At 37.4% G+C, this 9,284-nt stretch overlaps 1 long non-coding RNA gene across 1 annotated transcript; it reads right to left on the bottom strand.

Moving 5' to 3' along the window:
• Nucleotides 1–420: 420 nt before the first annotated feature.
• LOC139084939 (uncharacterized) lies at nucleotides 421–809 on the bottom strand. Its single transcript, XR_011542877.1, has 2 exons — nucleotides 720–809; nucleotides 421–594 (listed from the first exon to the last, which is right to left on the bottom strand). It is a non-coding gene; the product is annotated as an uncharacterized lncRNA (long non-coding RNA).
• Nucleotides 810–9,284: the final 8,475 nt, after the last annotated feature.

Genomic DNA, 9,284 nt, shown 5'->3' on the forward strand with positions numbered 1-9,284 from the left:
AATTTTGGGTGCATTCCTTGTGGAGTAGCTGTGTTTTCTCTTTGCTCTTTCCCTTGCTCTCACTCTCGCTCTGATACTCTCTCTCATTCCCCTCTCCCTCCAGCATATTTAGCAGCCAATTTTTCAGGCTCAAGATGTTCAGTTCGCTTGAGAAAGTATCCAAAATGGAGCCTGGTCCCTGCAGTCAATATATTTCCTTTGCTTTCTTTGTCATCCCAGTTAGTTTTGCCTCTGTGTATTTTTGTTAGCTGTTAAATGGTTATAGCTTTTAATGGTTATAGAATCAGAGACATGGTGTTGAAGAACTCTAGATAAAAAACAGAAAATGTGTATCTTCTTTTTACTTTTTAAAATAGCCCATCCTTGCCACTTATTTACCTTGCATTAGTTCTGTAAGGGTCACGATGAAGGAACAAACCATAAATCACGAGGTGTCTTTATAGAATATTTGAGCCCTGGAGCGTACAGAAACCTGCCCTCTGAGGATGAGGGCAGCATCTCAGGTCCTCTGTGCTGTGCGCACCCGTCCAGCCAGGCACACAGCAGGGCAGACGGGGAGTCACGCAGCTTGTTCTTGCTGCTGTTCACCTGCCACTGGAGAGGAAAGATGATCTTGAAATAAGAGCATGCTGTACCTTGAAAGAGACCATCAAAATAGCGCAATAAACGAGGCCATTACTCCCATCATGATCCTTTCCAAGGTTATGCTTTCAGCTTACCACTCTCCTTGACTGTTCTCTCTCCTTCCATTCCCTTCAGCATCTAAATTCTACTCCTCTGCTTCGAATCAGTTAATGGGCCACCTTATTACTGCCTAGGCTTTGCCTCACCAGTGGAGGTTTTGCTCACTTTCCATTTCTATTTTTGGATCATTCTTACCAGTCCTTAATGCCTTTGACTTCAGTTTGACTATAAAAGACAGGTGCGTGCACGCACACATGCGCACGCACATGCTTTCACTTATTTACAGCCTAGAAGGATAGGCATGAATTCACCTTGTTCACGGAGCTTACCATTTCCCTTTCTCATTTGTTTACTCACTATGAATATTGCAGTTTTAAGAAAGATATGTTTCATTATTTTTTAGTTTTTATTTAAAATGCAGTTTCAGATAATAGATTAAATCAAAGATTTTATAAGCACATTAAATTGTGCCCTAGGGACAGACTTGCATGTCTGTAAATGGAGCACAGGGCTATTATTTACATTCATGGAAATTTCTCCTAAATGGCCAGGTTAAAAGAATATTCCTCTTGTCCTCTTTTCATGGTTCCTCTTCTCTGCACTTTTGATTGCAGACTATTCCATGGACAGTGGCTCAGACCCCAGAGTCACCCAGATTTCAGCATCTCTCCACCATGGTGTGGAACCCTGGCCATATGCTGGCTCTGCTCTGACTTCATCACTTGGGTTCTGGTATCCTGTGTTTAATTTTCCAGCATTTTGGCCCTTGACATTTTCTTGGATTATACTTTGGATCATTCATGACTAGGTTCAACTCTCCAAAGAGAAAAATGAAAACAAAAGTCAAGGGTTTATTTCATAAATGGCGTTTGGGAATAGGCAATCTGTGGTTGGCATGGAAGCTTTATTGAGCTGTGAAAGACATGGATCCTTTTAGTTTCTGCTTTGTTGTCCTCAAGGTGGCTGCATGTTCCAAGATGACTCCTTGAACACTATTCATCACATCAGCATTCCAGGAAGCAGGTAAGAGGCAGTAAGAGATGCAAGGGGCACTCCTGACAGCTAAGACAGTTCCGTCACACATCCACGTACCTCTTCTTGTCTGGAAGCCTGGGAAGTATCTTCTGGTTGAATGCATTTTGGTTATGTTTCTTTATTACGGGAAACAAAGGGGTATTAGATAATAGATGGCAACAAGAATTCTTTGACATTATATTTTTATTTTTCTGGGCTGACCAATTATGCCACAAAGAAGTAAAGGAATGAGGCTTACACAAACTTCGCTGCTTATGTGAGAAACAGGCCACATCATCTCAATTCCTTTTTGAGACCAAAGTTAGTTCCCACAAAGAGTATTTTCAGAGACTAAATCCTTTTTGAAATACAGTTTAGTTTCCTTCTAAAGTCTTTCATTTACAATGCAGCTTTTTCTTTTTGTTTTCTTCCTATTTCTTTTTTAGAGAGAGTCCTGAATTTCATTTCACTTTATTTTAACAGCTTACACTAAGTCTCTTATATTAATGGGCTGACACAAGTTCAGATCAGTCTGAGAGTGTGGATTCTCCAGTTTTCAAGCCTGTGTCCTATCTTGAGAACTCCCCTACTGAAGTCTTTACTATGAAGGGAGCATCTCCAGTGGCTTTAGGGCGGTTAGCCAGGGACTACCCATCCTCCACTCTCCAAAGCCTGAAAAAAGACTTCCTATAACCCACTCGTGGAGTTGAGGCAGAGGGAGAGATAGATTGTTCTTATTTGGTCTGGAGAAACTGTGTCCCCAGGTGAGAGGCTTCCCTGTGATCTTTGCCACCTATATTCTGCGCAGTCCTCGTTAAGGTCACATGATGCATGTGATAGACTTGAAACATTTCCTGCCCCCATTTGGAGATGACTACCCTGAAGTCAGCTCTGTTGCTCAAAGTCACTCAAGAAAAGTTCACTAGATGTCCCTAATACATATTCTTAGCCTCATCTTCACCTCTGTCTGAGATTTCCCCTCCCTCTTTCTTGCTCTGTGTAAGGGAACCCCTAGTCCTCAGACCAGAGTGAGAGGGCACCTAGACCATCTTTCTCTCAGGGATAAGTTCTACTGCCCAAGATAGTCTGATAGTGCATTCTCTCAGTATTGGTGATTTTTCACTCTGCCTGAATATTTGATTTGCCTTGGGGTGAGTCCTTGAGCTGTCAACTTCCACACCCATCGCCAGAATCCATAGTCTACCCCCTCTCCAACTTCACTTTGATTTACCGAGAACAACTTGTGAAACTGACTACAAGGGACCAAAGTTTTTAGAGGGTGAGACGTGTTGAAAAACACCAGATAATTTTCAGGAGAACTCCTCCCAAAGCCTTCCCTAGGTGATAAGGTTTCCATCCCTGTCCTTCAACAAATTCCACCCTGGTGTTTCAGAATTCTGTTCTCAGTCTTAAGGGTGGTGATGTTCACGTGAAAATTTACTTGTGTCAAGACACTCCTGACCTCTGTAAGTGTTTTCTCTCAGGAGGATATATTTAGTTCAACACATGCTTTCTGTTCCCTTGGCACATGGGATCACAACAGGGAGATGAGTCACAGTCCACTATGAAGGACAAGTTATAAATAGCAGCAAAAGTACCAAAGCTTATAAATAATTTTCTTGAAAAAAATCAATGAAATAAAATCAAGTTTAAAAGTACGACTCTCAGGGCTTCTGGTTTTGGTCAAAGTAGAGTAAGAAGGACCGGATTTATTCCAATACTCAGAACAAGTAATAAACAGGACAAAATATATGAATCAATGGCTCTCAAGAAATTGGACATCAGGTAAAAAAACACAGTGGCCCTTGAGAGAACCAGATGAGGTGAGCCTTCTGATTGTCCCAGCTTACTGCCAGGGAAGTTTCTAGGCTGCAGTATAAGGAGGGTGCACCTACCCAATGCCTGCTCGCAACAGCCAGACCAAAAACTTCATAATTCATGGGATATTAGGTAAAGTACTGAGGAGAGTCTTTCCTTGGTAATGGGTAATTTAACTCTAGACCAAACACTGCTTGGATCCTTAGCTATCAAATCTTAAAAGCAAGACCTGAAAGAATCAAATTGTTTCCAAGTAACTTAACCATGTCACAAAACAAGGTACAGAAACATTTTCAGGAATACAAAAATATTTAGGCCCCGACAAGGTAAAATTTACAAAGTCTTGCATCCAATTATAAATTATCAGGCATACAAAGAGGTAGAAAAACACTACCCGTAATGCAGAAAAAGCCATCAATCAAAACCGACTCAGAAATGACTCATAGCAGAATTAGTAGACAAAAACATTTAAACAGTAATTATGAATGTATTCTATATGTTCAAGAAGCAGAGGAAAGATTGAACATTTTAACAAGAGATGTGTACAATTTTTAAAAGACCCAAATAGAATTTCTGGAGATTAAAACTGCAATGTCAAAGATGAAAAAACACACTGATGGCATTAAGGGTGGTTATATTAGAATATCAGGAGAAAAAATAAATGACTTTAAGAAATATCAGCAGATGCTATCTAAATTGAAAATACATAGAGAAAAAAGGGCTAAAAATAATTAACAAAGCATCGATGAACAGAGAGACAATTTAAGAGGTCAAATATATGTCTAATTGGACTCTCCAAAATGGGAGAGAAATGAAAAAAAATAAATAAACAGTGTCTGAAAATTTCCAAATGTGATTAAAATTATAAACCCACAGATCAGTGCCCGTTACAATTAAACTGCTTAAAACCAGTGAAAAAGATAAAAATCTTAAAAGCAGCTGGAGGGCAGGGAGAGGACATTCAATCCAGGGGAATAGAAACAAAAGATGACAGCAGGCTTCTCACTGGAAACAACACAAGTGAGAAGAGAGTGTATGTAGCAACATCTGTGAGTAACAAAAGTGAAAAAAAGAAAAAAAGCAAAACTTGTTAATCCAGAATTTACTGTCCAGTGAAAATGTCTTCAAAAAATAAAGATGAAATAAAAAACATTTTTCAGACATCCAAAAACTGAAAAAAATTCATCATCTTACAAGAGTTTTTAAAGAAAGTCCTTCAAATAAAAGTAAAATGATGCAAGATGGAAACCTGGACCTACATGAAGGAATGAAGCCTAATGGAGACTATAACTACACAGGCAAATATTGAAACTTTTTCTTATCACTTTAAAAAATTATTTCTATTAACTTTTTTTACCTTATGTAAAAGGAAAATGCATGAGCACAATAGCACAAAGGCCACAAGGGAGGAAATGGAACTATACTATTAGTTTCTTATTCTCCACACAAAGTAGTATAATATTACTTGGTTGTAGGCTGTGATAAGTGGAAGATGTATACTATAAAACCTAAAGTAACCACAAAAATGACACAACAAAGAATTATGCTGAAAGGTGAACAAAAAAGAAAACGGAATATTTGGAAGTGTACCATTAAGTCAAAGAAGGACAAAAAGAATGAAAAAGGAATAAAGAACCAATAGAATGAGTTAAAAACAAACAGCAATATATTAAAGACAGTAGACATAAATTCAACCATATCCACAATTGTACTAAATGCAAATGGCTTAAACACCCCAACTGAGTTGCAGAATTTGTCCTACTGTATAAAAAAAACAAGATCTAACTACATGCTGCTGCCAAAAAAACCCACTTTAACCATAAAGACACAAATAGTTTAAAAGTAAAAGAATGGAAAAAGAGAAATTACTGAACAAAATATACACTGAACAAAAGAAAACTGGAGCAGCTGCTTTAAAAGTAGATAAGGTAGATTTCAGAGCAAATGATATTACAAAGGATAAAGAGAGTTATTTAATAATGATAAAGAGATCAATTCCTTAAAAGAAAAAAAACCCCTAAACACTTACTCATATAATAACAGAGTGTCAAAAATTATGAAGCAAAAACTGACAAATTCCAGGAGAAACAGACAAATCACAGAGTAGAAGATTTAATTTGCTCTCTCTTAAAAAGTTATAGAATAAGAAGACTTCACTTAACATATAAAGGACTTAAACAATGCTATCAACCAACTTATCAAATCAATACTTATAGTACTCCACTAGCCACAACAAAATACGTATTCTTTTCAACTGTACATTGGTCATTTACCATTGTAGACCATATTCTGGGACATAAAATAAATCTCACGTAATTTAAAAAGATTCAGTTCATACAAAGTATGTTGTCTGATCACAATGCAATTAAATTAAAAATCCATAATGGAGGAGCCTGCCCCATGGCTGAGTGGTTAAAAGTTCTGTGCTCTCAACTTTGGCTGCCTGGGTTCACAGGTTCAGATCCCGGGCATGGACCTACTGTCAGCCATGCTGTGGAGGCATCTCACATACAAAATAGAGGAAGATTGACAACAGATGTTAGCTTAGGGTGAATCTTCCTCACCAAAAACAAAACAAAAAATCGATAAAAGAAAAAAAGTATTTAGAATATATCCAAATATTTGAGAACTAAATAACATACTTATAAACAACCCATGAGTCAAAGAAGGAATCCAAAGACAAATTAAAAATTTCTTGAAATAAATGAAAATGAAAACTTAACATTGTAAAACTTATTGAATGCAACTAAAGCAATATTTACAGGAAATTTATAGCACTAAACACTTAGAGAGAAGAAAGATCTTACATCAGTGAACTCGGATTCTACCTTTAGATGCTAGAAATGGAAGAGAAATAGACACCTGAAGTCAGCAGGAGAAAGGAAATAATAAAGATCAATGTGGATCAATGACATAAAAAAGAAAAACAGCAGAGAAAAATCAATGAAACCAAAACTAGTAAGAAGGTTAATAAAATTAATAAACCTCTAGTTAGAATGATCAGAAAAAATGGAATAAACTCCTGATACAGCATGAATAAACTTAAAATAATTACCATGAGTGAAAGAAGCCAGACCAGAAAGAGTACACACTGTGTGATTCCATGTACAAAAGTCTAGAATACGCGAAATAATCTGTACTTAGCAAAAAGAATGGATCAAAGAATGCGAGTCAGTGGGAAGGAAGGGAGGGCTGACAATGAGCCAAGAAGAAACTTTTAGAGGTGATGGATGTTATTATCCTGTCTGTTATGAGGATTCTATGGGTGTAAACTTATATGCAGTTTATTTTATGCCAATTATACCTCAAGGAACCTGGCAATATGCAATGTGTGTCTCTGACTCACTGGAATCCCGGTATGCTTTCGTATGTGGGTGAGAAAGGCAGAGGGTCACAGTTGGATCTCAGGAAACCCTGGACAGGCCTGTGTAGCTGCTGCCACCAAATTCATTCCTCATTATAGAATCTCCCTGGGCAGAGTTGACGCTCAGCAGGAGACCCTACACGCCTGGCTCACATTACCGACCTCAGGAAGGCTCTTACATTCACTAGTCATCTGAAAGCCCTTTCTGGCCAAACTGGCCAAACTGTGAAAGTGTTACCACTCAGATTAACTTCATCTTTTTTAATTTCTGGTGAAATCTTTCTACTAATTCCCTTTCTAGACAGTTGCTTCACCTTGTCCTACTTTATCTTTTAGGGTATTATTAGCAGCCACGATTTTATTGTCTTCCTCCCCTGACTCCTTCATCTCTCTGCCTGTGTTCCTGCCTTAAATTTCTCCTTCCTACTTTCCATCAATATCTCTATGTAGCCTGTTATTTATCTTAAACTGGTTGTAACTGTCTATTTTTATTGTTAGGTCCTCCATAAGTTTTCCTCAAAAATAATATTTGGAAATATCAATTTTTCATGACCAGTGTGCGCTCTCATCTGTACTTTTTCACATCCGTGCTCTCTTCTGAATCTATGCCAATAAATGATCACTTTTTTATTTTACACTCTGTTGAAAAATGTCATCTCTGTTTAAAAGAATATACTTTTGATCATGTAAATGCTTCATATATATACACACGTAAAATGGAGGTAACTAAGCAATAACCAGGTGCCTCTTCTTTTGTCAAATACGCTGTCTTTGGACAGATGGTTTATTTTAGAATTGTTCTGCCACAGTCATTTCATATGTAAGTTATCAGTGACATCATAGCAAGCATACTGCATCTTCTTTATTGACAAACAGAATTGCAATATATCATTGGCCATCTCCAATCTCTTAATAAATATATATAATAAATATATACATACATATTTATTCCTGTTTTGAGTTATTACTGTAAGTTTAGCTAGCAGCTCATGTTTTTCTCCAGATAATTCTTCTAAAATGAATAACAAACATTTATTCTTATGACTTGAATCATATTGTATTAGTCAGAGTTCTCCAGAAAAACAGAACTAATGGGAAAGAAAGAGAATTATTTTGTGGTATTGGCTCACTCCATTATTGAGACTGAGAAGTCTTAAAATATGCCATTGTGAGCTGGAGACCTAGGAAGGCCACCTGTGTGGTTCAAAGGCCTGAGAGAGGAGAGCTGACGGTGGAGATTCCAGTCTGAGTCCGAAGGCTGAGGACCAGGACAAGCAAGGGTAGAAGACCAATGGCCCAGATCAACGGTCAAGCAGAGAGAATTCAACCTGCCTCCGCCTTTGTGCTCTACGCAGGCCCTCAATGGACTGGATGAGGCCCACCCACAATGGGGAGGGCAATCCACTTCACTCAGTCCACTAACTCACATGCTAGTCTTTTCCGGAAACACCCTCTCAGACACACCCAGAAATAATGTTTAACCAGATAGCTGGGTATCCTGTGATCCAGTCAAGTCGACACATAAAATTAACTGTCACACATATTATTTATCTTTTATATATGGATCACTGAAAAAGTGCTTCCATGAGTTGTCTCCAAAAATTTTATTATTAAAATTTTCAAAAAAGAAGTCCAAAATGGATATTTGCTGCTTTAGCTTTTAGTTGATCTGGAGATACTTCAGTTTTAACTGGTCGTGTGGTCTGTTTGGTCTTTTTTTCCTCACATGTTATTTATTTTCACTTAAAAATCAAAGGGAAATAATGGGGTCAGTAATATAAAGCGTAAATCTTGGGTATTTCCTTAAACCATAATTCCTCTTTGAAGAAGTCTTTTGACAGATCCTCAGACACTTGTTTCTGTTCTTGTGACTAAGGATATTTTCCATTATGTTTAAGAATGGTAATACCGGCAAATATCTTTCTTAAAATTGAGATGCTATGGTCACATAGTGTTTCTTCAGAAATGATGTTAATATTTATCTTTGCAAATGAAGAACAATTTCAGGAGGAGGAGATTTACCATGTAAATCCCAATGGCAACTATAAGACAGGTATATATTATGAAAATGTCTGAAAGAAAAAAATGGAAGAGATCATTTCTAGCCAATATATATTAGCAAGAAAGAGATTACAGATTTGAAAGTCAATTAAAATTCTCAATGTCTAAATACATAAAATATCATCAAGATCCATCAAACACTAATTATGGTGGCTCAGTAGAAGATGAATGTGATGGTTCATTCTATCTCTGCAGGAGTTGAAGATGCAAAGGCCCTGAGGAAGAGCAGAGCCACACTTATTAACAGCCCCAGGCGGCAGCATTTTGTTGTTTCTGATAACTCAGAAACATTGTTTTATTGAAGATTCAGAGTGGGTAGAAGTATAAACAAGACAACAGAATT

Source organism: Equus przewalskii, chromosome 7, assembly GCF_037783145.1.
Source record: "Equus przewalskii isolate Varuska chromosome 7, EquPr2, whole genome shotgun sequence".
Taxonomy (NCBI): Eukaryota; Metazoa; Chordata; class Mammalia; order Perissodactyla; family Equidae; genus Equus; species Equus przewalskii.